The sequence below is a fragment of the Schistocerca cancellata genome, chromosome 11 (assembly GCF_023864275.1).
Source record: "Schistocerca cancellata isolate TAMUIC-IGC-003103 chromosome 11, iqSchCanc2.1, whole genome shotgun sequence".
Taxonomy (NCBI): Eukaryota; Metazoa; Arthropoda; class Insecta; order Orthoptera; family Acrididae; genus Schistocerca; species Schistocerca cancellata.
Genome location: NC_064636.1, coordinates 45,132,700 through 45,152,412, shown reverse-complemented (window position 1 = coordinate 45,152,412; position 19,713 = coordinate 45,132,700).

The window sequence follows — 19,713 nt, the reverse complement described above, 5'->3', positions numbered from 1 at the left end:
CCGTTCTCCTGATCTTACACCTCTGGACTTCTTTTTGTGGGGTACGTTAAAGGAGAAAGTGTACCGTGATGTGCCTACAACCCCAGAGGATATGAAACAACGTATTGTGGCAGCCTGCGGCGACATTACACCAGATGTACTGCGGCGTGTACGACATTCATTACGCCAGAGATTGCAATTGTGTGCAGCAAATGATGGCCACCACATTGAACATCTATTGGCCTGACATGTCGGGACACACTCTATTGCACTCCGTAATTGAAAACGGAATCCACGTGTGTACGTGTACCTCACGCCTCACGGTAATGTACATGTGCGTCAGTGAAAAAGACCAATAAAAAGGTGTTAGCATCTGGACGTAATGTGCTGTTCCAGTCTCTTGTGTACCTAAGGTCCATCACCGTTCCCTTTGGATCCCTACGTAATTCGGTGCTCTCCGATACACACGATCGAACAGCGGAGGAGTGGTACTCAAGCGTCAACTTTAGGTTACAATATCTCCGGATGTAATTAACATTTTACAATGCAACAAACGGCACTGATTACGTATTTGTTTATATGTTCAAATGTGCTAACAAAACTAACGGGGTTCCATTTAAAAAAACGTAGGTTTGTGTTAAAAAACATACTTCCGTGCATTTTTGTATGGTTTGTATTAACCAATTACACTAGCCCCTCTCCTCACGTTCGGTCTGTGGAATCGATTCGTCAGTATTTGATGTGGTTTATGAAATATATCCAGAGGTAGTGTTAGGTGACTCACCCTATATATATATATATATATATATATATATATATATATATATATATATATATATAGGGTGAGTCACCTAACACTACCTCGGGATATATTTCGTATAAATATATATATATATATATATATATTGAGATCCATCTTTATGAATTTCCTTTTTCTGGCGGACACACGTCCAGATCGTCCGCTCATATCAACATCTCAGAACTCCGCCACCTCTCTCCCCACATCCACCACTGCTGGCGGCTCACTTCCAACTGCGCAACGCTACGCGCTGTTCACATCCAGCTGCCCAACACTACAATAACCAACAACAATGCAAACCAGCCACAGACTGCACACAGCACAGCCAGTGATTTTCATACAGAGCGCTACGTGGCGTTACCAACATAAAAACCTAAACAGCCGACTTACAGCAGACAGTCAATATCTTCTTCGTAGAAGGATAAAGTCATGGTATACTAAGAAATTTACACATTGTATGTGATTGTTTTAAAAACACTATTTGTCAATTTAGAATAACTGAATCACTCCTGTGTATATCTTGTGCTAGCAGCAACGAGCATGAATAAAATCCTATACAGAAAATATTACCATTAAGTTTATATATATATTCCATGGCCTGCGAGATCACCTGCCCTGAATCCTGTTTCCTACGAGGGTATCTAAAGTCACTCGTGTGTACGAGACCCCAGTGGATACGGAGATGTAATTAGTTGCCAGAATTGTAGCTGCCTGCGATATGATTCGACATGCACCTGGGATATTCGTCAGGCTGCGTCAGAATTTTGAAGTTCTGGCCGCACGTAAAATCAGTAAGTGTGTCAAAATCATGTACTCATTCACTCAGTGCCCGTACTGGCACCGAAAGATAACAGAGAGAAGGACGAAATACTGAATCCGGTCTTCCGAAATTGGTTCACTACGGAAGATCGTAACATGATCCCTCCTTTCAACCGCCGTACGAACGTCGAAATGGCAGATATTGAGATAACCGATCGCGGAATACAAAAACAACTACAAACGCTTAGTAGTGGAAAAGCGTCAGGGACAGGTGACATACATATAAGACTCTACAAAGGTTATGCGACAGAACTTGCTGGCATTCTCGCAGTAATTTATCATAGAGCACTTGAGCAACGAAGGGTACCTCGCGACTGGAAGAAAGCGCAGGTCATTCCCGTTTTTGAGAAGAGCCGTAAGGCAGATCCACACAATTACTGACCTATACCGTTGACGTCAATCTGTTGTAGAATTATGGTAAATGTTTTATGCTCAAGCATTATGACGTTCTTTTGTTGTTGTTGTGGTCTTCAGTCCTGAGACTGGTTTGATGCAGCTCCCCATGCTACTCTATCCTGTGCAAGCTTCTTCATCTCCCAGTACCTACTGCAACCCACCCACTACCTACTGCAACCTACATCCTCCTGAATCTGCTTAGTGTATTCATCTCTTGGTCTCCCCCTACGATTTTTACCCTCCACGCTGCCCTCCAATACTAAATTGGTGATCCCTTGATGCCTCAGAACATGTCCTACCAACCGGTCCCGTCTTCTGGTCAAGTTGTGCCACAAACTTCTCTTCTCCCCGATCCTATTCAATACTTCCTCATTAGTTATGTGATCTACCCATCTAATCTTCAGTATTCTTCTGTAGCACCACATTTCGAAAGCTTCTATTCTCTTCTTGTCCAAACTATTTACCGTCCATGTTTCACTTCCATACATGGCTACACTCCATACAAATACTTTCAGAAATGACTTCCTGACACTTAAATCTATACTCGATGTTAACAAATTTCTCTTCTTCAGAAACGCTTTCCTTGCCATTGCCAGTCTACATTTTATATCCTCTCTACTTCGACCATCATCAGTTATTTTGCTCCCCAAATAGCAAAACTCCTTTACTACTTTAAGTGTCTCATTTCCTAATCTAATTCCCTCAGCATCACCCGACTTAATTCGACTACATTCCATTATCCTTGTTTTGCTTTTGTTGATGTTCATCGTATACCCTCCTTTCAAGACACTGTCCATTCCGTTCAACTGCACTTCCAGGTCCTTTGCTGTCTCTGACAGAATTACAATGTCATCGGCAAACCTCAAGGTTTTTATTTCTTCTCCATGGATTTTAATACCTACTCCGAATTTTTCTTTTGTTTCCTTTACTGCTTGCTCGATATACAGATTGAATAACATCGGGGAGAAGCTACAACCCTGTCTTACTCCTTTCCCAACCGCTGCTTCCCTTTCATGTCCCTCGACTTTTATAACTGCCATCTGGTTTCTATACAAATTGTAAATAGCCTTTCGCTCCCTGTATTTTACCCCTGCCACCTTTAGAATTTGAAAGAGAGCATTCCAGTCAACATTGTCAAAATCTTTCTATAAGTCTACAAATGCTAGAAACGTAGGTTTGCCTTTCCTTAATCTTTCTTCTAAGATAAGTCTTAAGGACAGTATTGCCTCACGTGTTCCAGTATTTCTACGGAATCCAAACTGATCTTCCCCGAGGTCGGCTTCTACTAGTTTTTCCATTCGTCTGTAAAGAATTCGTGTTAGTATTTTGCAGCTGTGACTTATTAAACTGATTGTTCGGTAATTTTCACATCTGTCCACACCTGCTTTCTTTGGGATTGGAATTATTATATTCTTATTGAAGTCTGAGGGTATTTCGCCTGTTTCATACATCTTGCTCACCAGATGGTAGAGTTTTGTCAGGACTGGCTCTCCCAAGGCCGTCAGTAGTTCCAATGGAATGTTGTCTACTCCGGGGGCCTTGTTTCGACTCAGGTCTTTCAGTGCTCTGTCATTCACGCAGTATCGTATCTCCGTGGCCGACTATCAGAGTAAAATTACTGATCTATTGGAAGCTGAATAAGGACCCCTCTAACAACGTTCTCAGAACTGTATCGCGGTTAATAAAAAAGTCCTCCATTGAAGAGAGTGTTCAGAAAGATCTCTGCAATTCGGTTGCGCTACCACCGAGGCTTTATGGATTGCCCAAAATTCGTAAAGAAAATGTGCCGTTAAGACCTATACTAAGTGCCATTGGTTCGCCCACCTACTCGTTAGCCAAGTTTTTGACTACGCTGTTGAAACCACATGTGGGCCGTTCGGACTCTTATATAAAGAATTCGACACATTTCATCAGCAGATTGAATGGCATAGTGGTCCAGCCGGAGGACATATTGGTCAGCTTCGATGTGGTATCGCTGTTTACCATGGTTCCACTTAATGATGTATTGGAACAGCTGGATCGAATTTTTCCTGCCGATATTTTAGATCTTTTTAAGTGTTGTTTGACGACCACATACTTCAAGTGGAAGGAACAGTTTTATGAGCAAACGGATGGCGTGGCTATGGGAACCCCCCTAAGTCCCGTAATTGCAAACTTCTTTATGGAGAAATTCGAAGAACGGGCCTTAGGTACTGCCATCAAAAAACCAAATGTATGGTTCCGATACGTGGATGACACGTTTGTGCTGTGGAGACATGGTAGGGAGGAACTAAGCCGGTTCCACGACCATCTGAACAGTATAAACCCGAGAATTCAGTTTACAATGGAGGAGGAGGTAGACGGCAAATTACATTTCCTCGATGTGCTTGTTTTTAGAAACGAAAATGATAGTTTGGGTCACTCAGTATACCGCAAACCCACGCACACGGACCGTTATTTGCACCGGGATTCGAACCACGACCCACAACATAAGCGGGGTGTTATCAAGACGTTAGCGGACAGAGCTAGAAATATTTGTGAACATGAGTTGCTCGACGCTGAGATGGAGCATCTCCACAATGCACTAACGAAGAACGGATATTCGTCCGCCGAAATAAAACGTGCGTTGAGGCAGCCACGCAGAAATCATACTGACGTACAGGCTACTGCAAAATCTAAGGTTTTCCTGCCGTTTGTTAAAAATGTAACGGAAAGAATAGGGAGGATCTTGACGAAGCGGAATATTACCGTAATTTACAAGCCCACCAGGAAGATACAGGAATACCTTAAGCGTGCCAAGGACGCTCGCAAACCACTGGAAAAAGCTGGAGTGTATAGGATCCCATGCAGCTGTGGTGATGTTTATGTCGGTACCACCAAAAGAACTGTTTCTAAACGTTTGGAAGAGCACAAGGGCAATTGTAGAAGAGGGGAACCGGAACGATCAGCTGTTGCGGAGCATGCTTTCCAGCCAGGGAACCACAATATTCGTTTCGAGGAGACGCAAGTACTAGCGGCCACAAGCGGATACTACGAAAGGCTCTACAGGGAGGCAATCGAAATCGCTAAACACCCAAATAATTTCAACCGAAAGGAGGAGGGCGTCAAATTAAACGGTATATGGATGCCGGTGTTGAAGAAGACGTGCACCACCCGTCCACCACTGGGTGATGGCAACGGCGATCGACGGCGACGGACAGCGGCCAGTTGCACTGACGTTTTCAAAACACGTGACGTCACGCCGCGGCGCGGGAGCGCGCGGACACGGAATTCAGCGGCAGTCAGTAGCGAGCCAGTGGGTGTGTTGGACCTTCCATCGAGCTACGGACCCCCTTGAAGATGTCTCCCGCAGTCGGAGACGAAACGTTGGGAATTGAGACAAAATTCATCAACCGACCACGGCATAACAGCCCGGATAATTATAATGGACATAACCTGAGGACATCACACACATCCATGCCCGAGGCAGGATTCGAACGTGCGACCGTAGTGGTCGCCCGGTTCCAGACTGTAGCGCCTAGAACCGCTCGGCTACTCCGGCCGGCGGTGAGATAATCATCTGCATTTAAACTGTCGTAGAACGGAAAGGATACGTTTCCGGCCATGGGTTCCTACTCAGAATGTTATGTACTCACTACCCTCTACATGTCCTACAAGTATATATGGGTGTTACAAAAAGGTACGGCCAAACTTTCAGGAAACATTCCTCACACACAAATAAAGAAAAGATGTTACGAGGACATGTGTCCGGAAACGCTCACTTTCCATGTTAGAGCTCATTTTAGTTTCGTCAGTACCTGTGCTGCTAGAAAATGTGCCTTTACAAGTGCGACACAACATGTGGTTCATGCACGATGGAGCTCCTGCACATTTCAGTCGAAGTGCTCGTACGCTTCTGAACAACAGATTCGGTGACCGACGGATTGGTAGAGGCGGACCAATTCCCTGGCCTCCACGCTCTCCTGATCTCAACCCTCTCGACTTTCATTTATGGGGGCATTTGAAAGCTCTCGTCTACGCAACCCCGGTACCAAATCTAGAGACTCTTCGTGCTCGTATTGTGGACGGCTGTGATACAATACGCCGTTCTCCGGGGCTGCATCAGCGCATCAGGGATTCCATGCGACGGAGGGTGGATGCATGTATCCTCGCTAACGGAGGACATTGTGAACATTTCCTGTAACAAAGTGTTTGAAGTCACTCTGGTACGTTCTGTTGCTGTGTGTTTCCATTCCATGATTAATGTGATTTGAAGAGAAGTAATAAAATGAGCTCTAACATGGAAAGTAAGCGTTTCCGGACACATGTCCACATAACATATTTTCTTTCTTTGTGTGTGAGGAATGATTCCTGAAAGTTTGGGCGTACCATTTTGTAACGCCATATATATATATATATATATATATATATATATATATATATATATATATATATATAGAGAGAGAGAGAGAGAGAGAGAGAGAGAGAGGCAAGGGGAGGGAGAGGTAGAAATCCAAAAGAGAAGAGATACGACCGCCGGCAAAAGTTAATACTGTTGCCACGCGCGTCTATTATTACTTTTTTCTCTTTACGACCAGTGCAGTTGGCAGCGGCTTTTCAAAACAGGGGCCTAACTCTACGCCGAGATACGACTGTGGCGCGAGAGCCAAGGTGCGGAATCAAAGGAATGTCTCGCAGCGCCGGGAGCAAATAAAACGTCCCTCTCCCCCCCCCCCCCCCCCAACCCGACCCCAAACGCACCAGGCAACACAGACAGACACACACACACGGGGACTAACACGGTAGCTGGGAGAAGGAATGTTGCGAACCAGAAAGGCACGGGCTGTGGTGGGGAGGGGCGGTGCTGGAGATAAAATATGGCGACCCCCCCATCCTGAGCTCTCGCTACTGTGGCAGCGGTCCAGAGGCGCCGGATTATCCACGGCGCGGCCCGGACAGGTTTGACGGCTACGGCGCCATTTCTCGCGCCGCACCGAAATACGCGCCGTATATCTGCCGCGCGGTACCGCCGGCGGTCATATCTCCGTGTTTACGGCGCTGCCCGATACCTCCGACCTCCCTCGCCGGCGTAAAAATAGCCCCGAATAGGCGGACCGCGCGACGGAAGCCGCGTCCAATATCATAAAGGCTTTCGTCGGCGGCGCGGCGCGCTTCGAGACCCCCACTGTTATATTCTCGTAGCTGAGGACGTCCTATAGCGGGACCTGGACGAGACGTACACGGGAGGTCCGTCCCAATAGCGGCTGGAGGGCGCTCGCGGACGACCAGTCGCAACGTGATAGTCACCGTATCGGCATTCTTGGCGGCAGAACACAGCGGCACACTGTCGGATTAAAATAATGATGTAGTTGTTGTCGATTCAACTTAGACATGGATATCTAGGTTAAAGGACGTTCTGAGGAAGAACTGAATTGACTGAAGGAACAGAAGGCTGATTTGAGGCCAGTTCACGCTGTTCGCCACGTCACATCACGTCACGTCCCATCACATCAAAACATTCTGCGGTGCATTTCAAATGGAGGCATCCACAATGACCGTGCCGTCACGTCAAGTCACGTCACGTCACATTACGTCACGTCACATCCCATATCATCAAAACATTCTGCAATGCATTTCAAATGGCATCATCGACAATGGCTTTCCCATCAAGTCAAGTCACGTTACATTACGTCACGTCACGTCCCATCACATCAAAACATGCTGCATTGCAATTCAAATGGTAGTAGTATCCACAATGGCCATCCCGTCAAGTCAAGTCACTTCACGTCACGTCACATCACGTCACGTGCCATCACGTTAAAACATCCTGCAATGCATTTCGAATGGCAGCTTGCACAATGGCCGTCCCATCAAGTCAAGTTACGTTGCGTCACGTCACGTCCCATCACATCAAACTATTCTGCAATGCATTTCAAATGGCAGCATGCACAATGGCCGACCCATCACATCAAGTCATGTCACATCACATTATGTCACGTCACATCGCATCACAACAAAACATTCTGAAATTCACTTCAAATGGTGGCATCCACAATGGCCGTCCCATCAGGTCAAGTCACGTCATGTCACGTCACATCCCATCACATCAAAATATTCTGCAATGCATTTAAAATCCACAATGGCCGTCCTGTGTGAAGTCAAGTCACGTGACGTCACGTCACATCCCATCACATCAAAACATTCTGCAATGCATTTCGAATGGCAGCATGCACAATGGCTGTCCCGTCAAATGACGTTATGTCACGTCATATCCCATCACATTAAAAACAATCTGCAATGCATTCCAGATGGCGGCATCCACAATGGCCAGCCTGTCAAGTCAAGTCAAGTCAAGAGAGGTCACAGGTCGTTGTAATTGATGGAAAGTCATCGAGTAAAACAGAAGTGATTTCTGGCGTTCCCCAAGGTAGTGTTATAGGCCCTTTGCTGTTTCCTATCTTTATAAACGATTTAGGAGAAAATTTGAACAGCCGTATATGGTTGTTTGCACATGACGCTATCGTTTATCGACTAATAAAGTCATGAGAAGATCAAAACAAACTGCAAAACGATTAAGAAGAAATATCCGAATGGTGCGAAAAGTGGCGGTTGACCCTAAATAACGATAAGTGTGAGGTCATCGACATGAGTGCTAAAAGGAACGCGTTAATCTTTGGTTACACGATAAATCAGACTAATCTAAAAGCCATAAATTCAACTAAATACCTAGGTATTACCATTACGAACAATTTAAATTGGAAGGAACACACAGAAAATGTTGTGGGGAAGGCTAACCAAAGACTGCGTTTTATCGGCAGGACACTTAGTAAATGTTAACAGATCTACCAAGGAGACTGCCTACACTACACTTTCCCATCTTCTTTTAGAATACTGCTGCGTGGTATGGGATCCTTACCAGATAGTACTGACGGAGTACATCGAAAAAGTTCAAAGAAAGGCAGGACGTTTTGTATTATCGCGAAATATGGGAGAGAGTGTCACTGAAATGATACAGGATTTGGGTGGGAAATCGTTAAAAGAAAGGCGTTTTTCGTTGCGACGGGATCTTCTCACGAAATTCCAATCAGCAACTTTTCCACCGAATGCGAAAATATTTTGTTGGCACCGACTTACATAGGGTGGAACGATCACCAAGATAAAATCTGAGCTCGCACGGAAAGATATAGGTGTTCATTCTTTCCGCGCGCTGTACGAGACTGGAATAATAGAGAACTGTGAAGGTGGTTCAATGAACCCTCTGCCAGGCACTTAAATGTGATTTGCAGATGTAGATGTAGATGTAGATATCACATCACGTCATGTCATGTTACGTCACGTCACGTCCCATCACATCAAAACATTCTGCGACGCATTTCAAATGAAGGCATCCACAATGGCTGTCCTGTTACGTCAAGTCACGTCACTTCACGTCACGTCACGTTCCATCACGTCAAAACATTCTGCAACGCATTTCAAACTATGGCATCCACAATGGCCGTCCCGTCACGTCGAGTCACGTCACGTCAGGGCACTGTTGGGATTTCTCTGGAGGGAAGTTTTGACGGCTGACGCCATCCGTCCATTGGCTCATCATCTGACCCACAAGCTCATTTCCTGCCGATACACGGCCACGTTCATATCTCCATATTTCATTCCGTCGTGCTTTTCGTGGTTGTTACCAGTTGTCTTTTTTGTTCGTTTTATGATGAAAATTGTTTCATTTCGTTATTTCTTTTGTTAAAACAAATAAGTAATAAATGACGACAGATTAACTGAAGCAGTGAGACAGCAGTCTGAGTTGTACGACGTGAGTGTAAATTACTTTCCCTCTGCTGCATTTATAAAGTGGATTTTTGTAGATACCGGTACAACGTATATTTTATATTTTACAATGAAATGGATTGCAAAATGGCTACAATCTGAAGTGAAAAAAGTACTGTGGATACCATCAGATTAATTAGTAGGTGGAATTTATATGTTGTCAGGCATTTGCAATGCCCTGAAACCGTCAGACACCGCAAGTTGTTTGTTTAAATATGTATTTGTGGCAGGCTTGTTGTTACGTAGCTCTCTGAATTGTCTGTGTAACAGTGGTCAATATTTATTTGGTTTCACTAGATAACCACAGAACAAATAAGGCGCTTGAACTACACTCCTGGAAATGGAAAAAAGAACACATTGACACCGGTGTGTCAGACCCACCATACTTGCTCCGGACACTGCGAGAGAGCTGTACAAGCAATGATCACACGCACGGCACAGCGGACACACCAGGAACCGCGGTGTTGGCCGTCGAATGGCGCTAGCTGCGCAGCATTTGTGCACCGCCGCCGTCAGTGTCAGCCAGTTTGCCGTGGCATACGGAGCTCCATCGCAGTCTTTAACACTGGTAGCATGCCGTGACAGCGTGGACGTGAACCGTATGTGCAGTTGACGGACTTTGAGCGAGGGCGTATAGTGGGCATGCGGGAGGCCGGGTGGACGTACCGCCGAATTGCTCAACACGTGGGGCGTGAGGTCTCCACAGTACATCGATGTTGTCGCCAGTGGTCGGCGGAAGGTGCACGTGCCCGTCGACCTGGGACCGGACCGCAGCGACGCACGGATGCACGCCAAGACCGTAGGATCCTACGCAGTGCCGTAGGGGACTGCACCGCCACTTCCCAGCAAATTAGGGACACTGTTGCTCCTGGGGTATCGGCGAGGACCATTCGCAACCGTCTCCATGAAGCTGGGCTACGGTCCCGCACACCGTTAGGCCGTCTTCCGCTCACGCCCCAACATCGTGCAGCCCGCCTCCAGTGGTGTCGCGACAGGCGTGAATGGAGGGACGAATGGAGACGTGTCGTCTTCAGCGATGAGAGTCGCTTCTGCCTTGGTGCCAATGATGGTCGTATGCGTGTTTGGCGCCGTGCAGGTGAGCGCCACAATCAGGACTGCATACGACCGAGGCACACAGGGCCAACACCCGGCATCATGGTGTGGGGAGCGATCTCCTACACTGGCCGTACACCACTGGTGATCGTCGAGGGGACACTGAATAGTGCACGGTACATCCAAACCGTCATCGAACCCATCGTTCTACCATTCCTAGACCGGCAAGGGAACTTGCTGTTCCAACAGGACAATGCACGTCCGCATGTATCCCGTGCCACCCAACGTGCTCTAGAAGGTGTAAGTCAACTACCCTGGCCAGCAAGATCTCCGGATCTGTCCCCCATTGAGCATGTTTGGGACTGGATGAAGCGTCGTCTCACGCGGTCCGCACGTCCAGCACGAACGCTGGTCCAACTGAGGCGCCAGGTGGAAATGGCATGGCAAGCCGTTCCACAGGACTACATCCAGCATCTCTACGATCGTCTCCATGGGAGAATAGCAGCCTGCATTGCTGCGAAAGGTGGATATAGACTGTACTAGTGCCGACATTGTGCATGTTCTGTTGCTTGTGTCTATGTGCCTGTGGTTCTGTCAGTGTGATCATGTGATGTATCTGACCCCAGGAATGTGTCAATAAAGTTTCCCCTTCCTGGGACAATGAATTCACGGTGTTCTTATTTCAATTTCCAGGAGTGTATTAAAAGCCAAATACAACAAAGAAACATAACCTGTATATCTTGAAGGGAAAGATATTCAGTGAGATTACGACCACTACAAAAAAAAAAAATAATTCGCACTGGACTAGCAATGGAATAGCAGCTCAAAAATTTTTGTTGGCCCAGGTTCTGCAGTTCTGCTTACTGACGTATCCATTGAGGTGGAAGTGCGCCTCATCTGATAAAGTTGTTCTTTTTGTGAAGTTCTCGTTCTCTGTTTGTCTAGCCAAGACCCACTGAGCAAATCGACGTCTCTTTCCGTGATCTGCAGCCTTCATCTCTTGTGTAACTTGAAACTTGTACGCATGTATTTTCAACTGTTTTTAAAGTGAACTTAGTGATAAATTCGGTTGTTGAGCTCGTCGGCGAACCGGTTCTCTGGGGCTTACGGTCACGTTGTCACGCACGACTGCAACGTTTTCTTGTGCTCGAACAGAACGCGGTCGTCCTGTTTTCCTAACGTTTGAAACAAAACCCGTTATCTCAGACTTCCGGATCAACTTCCGAACTGATGATTCCGTTGCGGCAGCATTACCTCACAAACGGTTGCCGTGGGACTTCCACTGTTTCTCTAATAACTTTTTATCAGTTGGATTCGTAGCTCAGTTCTCATGCGCTCTATGACGGAAATAAACGTAAAAGAAAATGCTCACCACAAAATGGTTCAAATGGCTCTGAGCACTGTGGGACTTAACAGCTATGGTCATCAGTCCCCTAGAACTTAGAACTACTTAAACCTAACTAACCTAAGGACAGCACACAACACCCAGTCATCACGAGGCAGAGAAAATCCCTGACCCCGCCGGGAATCGAACCCGGGAACCCGGGCGTGGGAAGCGAGATGCTCACCACACAAAAGCTATCAGGCTACCAATGGGAGGGACCGCAGGTAACAAACATGAAAAAAAAACTACGACTGCTAACAGTTATATGACAAACTGGCGCAAAATTCAAATTCGTTCTTTCTTCCCGGACACCCAAGATATGGCGTTATGAATCTGTCACCGAAGTGATCCTGATAGATCACCTCCATGATTCCTGGACGATTTGCATCTGCCTACAGGTTCATATTGCAACAATTTACTTGCTATCTCTTGTAAACGACGTGGCACTACGCCATTTTCTATGGATCGGGCGAGTGTACATTGCCGCAAGGTTTCATGGGCTACAGGTTGGTTGAAGAGTAACATGGGCTACCCGTTCACCGGACTTGGTTTCGCTCTGTATTTCCGGCTGAGGGGGCATTTAAAGGTATCTGTTGCGTGGGGGCTTAATTAAAAAGGGAAAAGGGACTAATATTAATGAATAAATGCAATACTTTTAGTAACTGTGTGACCGGTTACGAAGTCTCGAAACCGGTTGGCCCTGACTAGTATTAGCACGCAATCTGACTGCATAAAATAAAAATAAAGAATGACATGGAATTTCCATTAGCACAATTGATTAATTAAGTCCCCTGCAACTATAAAAGCTACGAAACAACAAAGCACAAGTGTGTTCTGTGTGTGGTAGTATGACTCGATGTGCATGTATCTGGCTCGGTTCTTTCTCAATACGACAAAATATTTTAAACACCATTTACAATGAACTACCTGAAAAACCAGAAATACTATAATTGCACATAGAAACCAGAATTACAAGTCTAATAAATGAACACGAGCCAGATGCTTTGCTGACTGTACCTGTGAGCAAGAGGGATTGTCATTAAAGAAAACTGTAATACCTTTTTACCTCATTATACAGGGTGTTACAAAAAGGTACAGCCAAACTTTCAGGAAACATTTCTCACACACAAATAAAGAAAAGGTGTTATGTGGACATGTGTCCGGAAACGCTTAATTTCCGTGTTAGAGCTCATTTTAGTTTCGTCAGTATGTACTGTACTTCCTCGATTCACCGCCAGTTGGCCCAATTGAAGGAAGGTAATGTTGACTTCGGTGCTTGTGTTGACATGCGACTCATTGGTCTACAGTACTAGCATCGAGCACATCAGTACGTAGCATCAACAGGTTAGTGTTCATCACGAACGTGGTTTTGCAGTCAGTGCAATGTTTACAAATGCGGAGTTGGCAGATGCCCATTTGATGTACGGATTACCACGGGGCAATAGCCGTGGCGCGGTACGTTTGTATCGACACAGATTTCCAGAACGAAGGTGTCCCGACAGGAAGACGTTCGAAGCAACTGATCGGCGTCTTAGGGAGCACGGAACATTCCAGCCTATGACTCGCGACTGGGGAAGACCTAGAACGACGAGGACACCTGCAATGGACGAGGCAGTTCTTCGTGCAGTTGACGATAACCCTAATGCCAGCGTCAGAGAAGTTGCTGCTGTACGAGGTAACGTTGACCACGTCACTGTATGGAGAGTGCTACGGGAGAACCAGTCGTTTCCGTACCGTGTACAGCGTGTGCAGGCACTAACAGCAGCTGATTGGCCTCCACAGGTACACTTCTGCGAATGGTTCATCCGACAATGTGTCAATCCTCATTTCAGTGCAAATGTTCTCTTTACGGATGAGGCTTCATTCCGACGTGATCAAATTGTAAATTTTCACAATCAACATGTGTGGGCTGACGAGAACCCGCACGCAATTGTGCAATCACGTCATCAACACAGATTTTCTGTGAACGTTTGGGCAGGCATTGTCGGTGACGTCTCGATTGGGCCCCATGTTCTTCCACCTACGCTCAATGGAGCACGCTATCATGATTTCGTACGGGATACTCTACCTGTGCTGCTAGAACATGTGCCTTTACGACTCAACATGTGGTTCATGCACAATGGAGCTCCTGCACATTTCAGTCAAAGTGCTCGTACACGTGTCAACAACAGATTCGGTGACCGATGGATTGGTAGAGGCGGACCAATTCCGTGGCCTCCACGCTCTCCTGACCTCAACCCTCTTGACTTTCATTTATGGGGGCATTTGAAAGTTCTTGTCTACGCAACCCCGGTACGAAATGTAGAGACTCTTCGTGCTCGTATTGTGGACGGCTGTGATACAATACGCCATTCTCCGGGGCTGGATCAGCGCATCAGGGATTTCATGCGACGGATGGTGGATGCACGTATCCTCGCTAACGGAGGACATTTTGAACATTTTCTGCAACAAAGTGTTTGAAGTGACGCTGGTACGTTCTGTTGCTGTGTGTTTCCATTCCATGATTAATGTGGTTTGAAGAGAAGTAATAAAATGAGCTCTAACATGGAAAGTAAGCGTTTCTGACACATGTCCACGTAACATATTTTCTTTCTTTGTGTGTGAGGAATGTTTCCTGAAAGTTTGGCCGTACTTTTTTGTAACACCCTGTATATTGACGAAAATATTCCATTACACTAGCATCATAAATCAAAAGCCCATCACCTGTCTCAAATATATTCTGACAATTGCAGCTTCTGCCATCTATACATTACACCAACCGAACATCGCCTACTCTCTCGCCCAGCAGAGCAACAACTGCCCTCGACATCCTCTGAACAACAACTGCCCTCGACATCCTCTGATCTACTACTGCCCAGTGGAGGCGGCGGAATGGTAATCTTTGGCGCAATATCTGGAGCTGTTACTCAGTGTATCCACCTTTCACTGTGTATGGCCAACCCACCGACAATGTGCAGATATTACATGACCTTGTCACCAATGCAACCCCAATGTAGGCAGGTGTATTTACAAGAGTGAGGGTTTTATTGCAAAGAAGGGCTGAAGGTTGCGTCAGGATGCGTAGTAACCACATGCAGCAGTGACTGTAGTCCAATTCTAGCGCACAGACCAATTATCATTTATCCTTTATCATTTAGCTACAAAATAGCAGGTCAGCAACTGGAAGCAGTTAATACCATAAATTATCTGGGAGTACGCATTAGGAGTGATTTAAAATGGAATGATCATATAATGTTGATCGTCGGTAAAGCAAATGCCAAACTGAGATTCATTGACGGAATCCTAAGGAAATGCAATCCGAAAACAAAGGAAGTAGGTTACAGTACGCTTGTTCGCCCACCTGCTTGAATACTGCTCAGCAGTGTGGGATCCGTACCAGATAGGGTCGATAGAAGATATAGAGAAGATCCAACGGAGAGCAGCGCGCTTCGTTACAGGATCATTTAGTAATCGCGAAAGCGTTACGGAGATGATAGATCAACTCCAGTGGATGACTCTGCAGGAGAGACGCTCAGTAGCTCGGTACGGGCTTTTGTCAAAGTTTCGAGAGCAGCGCGCTTCGTTACAGGATCATTTAGTAATCGCGAAAGCGTTACGGAGATGATAGATCAACTCCAGTGGATGACTCTGCAGGAGAGACGCTCAGTAGCTCGGTACGGGCTTTTGTCAAAGTTTCGAGAACATACCTTGACCGAAGAGTCAAGCAGTATATTGCTCCCTCCTACGTATATCTCGCGAAGAGACCGTGAGGATAAAATCAGAGAGATTAGAGCCCACACAGAGGCATACCGACAATCCTTCTTTCCACGAACAATACGAGACTGGGATAGAAGGGAGAACCGATAGAGGTACTCAAGATTCCCTCCGCCACACACCGTCAGGTGGCTTGCGGAGTATGGATGTAGATGTAGATGTAGGAATGAGAGTACAGATTGGCTCGTACTTCAGCAGGTACTGATATCCAGACGAACCGCCATGATTCGCGTTTATCCCATTTATTGTTGTCATCTTCAATTACGGTAGTGCCGCCTCGTTTTCTTATTCCATTTACTGGCGTCACTAACTTCCTGCCTTATTTGCCCGTGAGCGGCATCAGCAGCACGTGTCGATAAGTGCTCTGTCGTACCATCTATGGAGCGCCAGTGGTTCAAATGGCTCCAAGCACTGTGGTACTTAACTGCTGCGGTCATCAGTCCCCTAGAACTTAGAACTACTTAAACCTAACTAACCTAAAGACATCACACACATCCATGCCCGAGGCAGGATTGGAACCTGCGACAGTATCGGTCGCGCGGTTCCAGACTGTAGCGCCTAGAACCGCTCGGCCACACCGGCCGGCGAGCCACAGTGGTTCACTGATTCCGGACACGAAGGTTGAGTCCTTACTTAATCTACCAGCCAGCCACAACTGTTCACATTGTGTCGTTTGAATTTCGTTGTGAGCTGTTGGGATATTCCCGTCAGCAACGACGTGTGTTTTCAAGTTGCCGAAATTCTAGCCGCCCTCCTGTCGAGTTTAACTTAACTTGATTATTTTTTAATCGAAGTGCACCAGCGGAATCTTCTGCCTTGTGGCCTTTAACGTGCCAGTTACCTGCCCTGGCTGTTGACGTAAATTCAGGCAGTGTACTTCCCTCGTCATTTTGTGGCTGTCCAGCACGGTGTGTACTTTGACAGATGAATGTTTAATTCGTTGTGGGCGCCGATACCTTCAGCCAGGGGGGGCGCAGAAAGCTATGCGCAGAAAGGAACGTGTTTTCTCAGTTGTGCGCATGACGTCACGGTGGAAGCAGCTGTGCCAAACAGTACACAGTTCGAATTGTGTGTGATTGTTTTTCTTGTGTTGTTTTGTGTTTGAAGGAGTATTTTGATTGACTTCTTTCTTCTGAGGTACTCAGTCAACAGCGGAAACATTCGGAATTCGGGAGTGTTAACGGTTTTTGCTGTAATTGAGATTTGATTCGGAACTGAAATAGTTAGCGATAGTGGACAGCGGAATCAACATTGTGTTCGCCAGCTCTATAGTTTATGGTTCGTCCTGTGAAATTCTTATTGGAGAATCTACAAGTGAGTGAGAAAATTAATTTTTACAATGCCAGGCTGTGCTGTAAAGACCTGTTTTTCCTACAACTGGAGCACAAAGGGAACTGACGTAATGTATCACAGTTTCCCGCGTAATGAAACATTACGAAAACTATGGTTGTGGAAATGTTGTAGGAAAGACAGTGTAAATGTTGCGCATGCAAGAATATGTTCTCGCCATTTCGCAGAAACAGATTACTTAAGGGATTTACAGTCTGAATTGCTTAATTTGCCCCGAAAAAGAATGCTCAAGCCAGATGCAGCTCCTTCGCGCAATTTGCCGTGCAGTAGTGCGACTGTCAATGTGTCACCCGCAACAGAAGACAGAACCAAACGGTATAAGAAACGAGAACTACATAAGAAATCTCTGGAAACTCTGGAAAAGTTGTCACCAAATAAGAAACATCATAATAAGAGCACATGTACAGATGACAGTTTTTTTTTTTCAGACACAGATAAAGTTACTTCGATGAATATTATAGCGGCTTTAGAAAGAAGGAATGCTGTTCTTACAAACAAGTGTGTGCAACTTCGAGCTCTTAAGTAAATTCATTTCAATGCGATTAAATGAATAGTTTCTGATTTATTTGAGCCGAGGTTTCGAATTTCAAGTGTGTGTCAGTGTGGTTGTGATCTGACATTTTACCGATATGTGAGGCATAAGCTGCGAAAGAATATAACTCGTCAGTTTTAACTGTAATATTTTAGCAGCAGAAAAGCAGTTTAGACATCTCATTTCTGGTATAAACAAAATCTTCCGCCAAAAACTTGGCGTAAACGCGCATGCCGTGTCGTCTGCTCGTGAGCGCTTGCTTCCACGCTGACGTCACTAGGCCGGCCAATGGCAGAGCAGAGCGCTTACTGCCCAACCTTACTATTTAGTGACCTTGCCTTCAGCATTGTCCCGTTGAACTCCCTGTCGTGTGCTGGTCGGGTGGAGTGGAAGTTATCCTGTCGCTTGGTCCGTTGACTGTCTGTCGGTTGGGTCGCCGTCGGATTGAGAATTGTTGGGCCGACTGCCTGTCTCACTGTGACGGTACGTCGTATAAATATTGGCATTTTTAGCGGTTGTAAATCGTAGTTAATGTATTTTATGAATATAATTAGTGTAAAAGATATAGGTAATGTTCTTGAAACAACTGCAATGCAGCGATAGCAGCTTTATTTAATGTCTATGAAAATAAAAAAGGATCAAAGGAGACGCGATTGCACGGCCGAGGAGGAAGGACGTATTTTGTGGTACACACACCCTGTTTTGTTTCGCTATACGGAAGGCAGCCATTGACCGGCTACACATATTTTATGTAAGTTATTCGTATTTCTGCTTAAATAAACTTGTTATTATTATTAGAAAATCAATTTCTTTCTAATAGTTGTCACCTCAGATGCTCGCAGTGGCTAATTATTTTTAATAAGCATTTTTTCAGTAATTTACGCTGAGAGAAGCTCTCCTTCCGATGCAGCCTCTGAGCGGCCATTACGCGCCGAACTATTAATTTATTTATCAAAGTGTTAATAGTAAATGTAAATGCGAGAGATTTAGTTATATGAACCTTTTTAAATTGCAACAAATAATTAATTGCTTCGGTAGCTCAGATGGATACAAAGTTGTGACCGCGCATAGCACCCTCACCCGGAAACCATCTTACCGACAAACTTTTGCCGGTTATCTCCGCAGCGTCTTCCTTGAGCCCCCTCAAAGTTGGGGTGTACAATGCCTACCTGTCACATGATGCAACACCCTTATCCACGTTCTCATGCATCCACAAAAAAAAAGGAAGAAGACAGAATATGTTATATTTTGTTGCATTTAATGTTTTTCTTTTTAATATTTTTTTGTTTAACTAACAGTCATTTGTATATTTTTAAACGGTACCTTGAAGAACTCTTGCATAGTGAATATATACGGACTTTCAGTTTGTTCAATACAAATCATTAAAAAAAAACAAAGAAAACAGGATGTGTTATATTTTCTTGTATTTAATGTTATTCTAATAATTTGTTTACCTAACACACATTTGTATATGTTTAACTGGTACCTTGAAGAACTGTTGCTTTGTGTATATATATATATATATATATATATATATATATATATATATATATATATATACACACTCTCCGCTGCAGAGTGAAAATCTCATTCTGGAAACAAATAATTAATTTACGTTAAAGTTCATGTTTTTAAACCATACAGATTCCATGAGTTCAGTAAGTTTTATCTTGGCCGCTCCACGGCAACAATTGAAATTCTGTCAAGCCTTGCTTTGCAATCAATAAATAGAAATTAACAAAATCACATTCAATTCAGTTAACGACAACTATATTTTAGTCATCACGTTCAAAATCTAAAGTTGGTACATGAATAACAGCGGCGCTTCAAGAACCCGTTTCATATTTACTTATGCACGTAAGTAAAAGT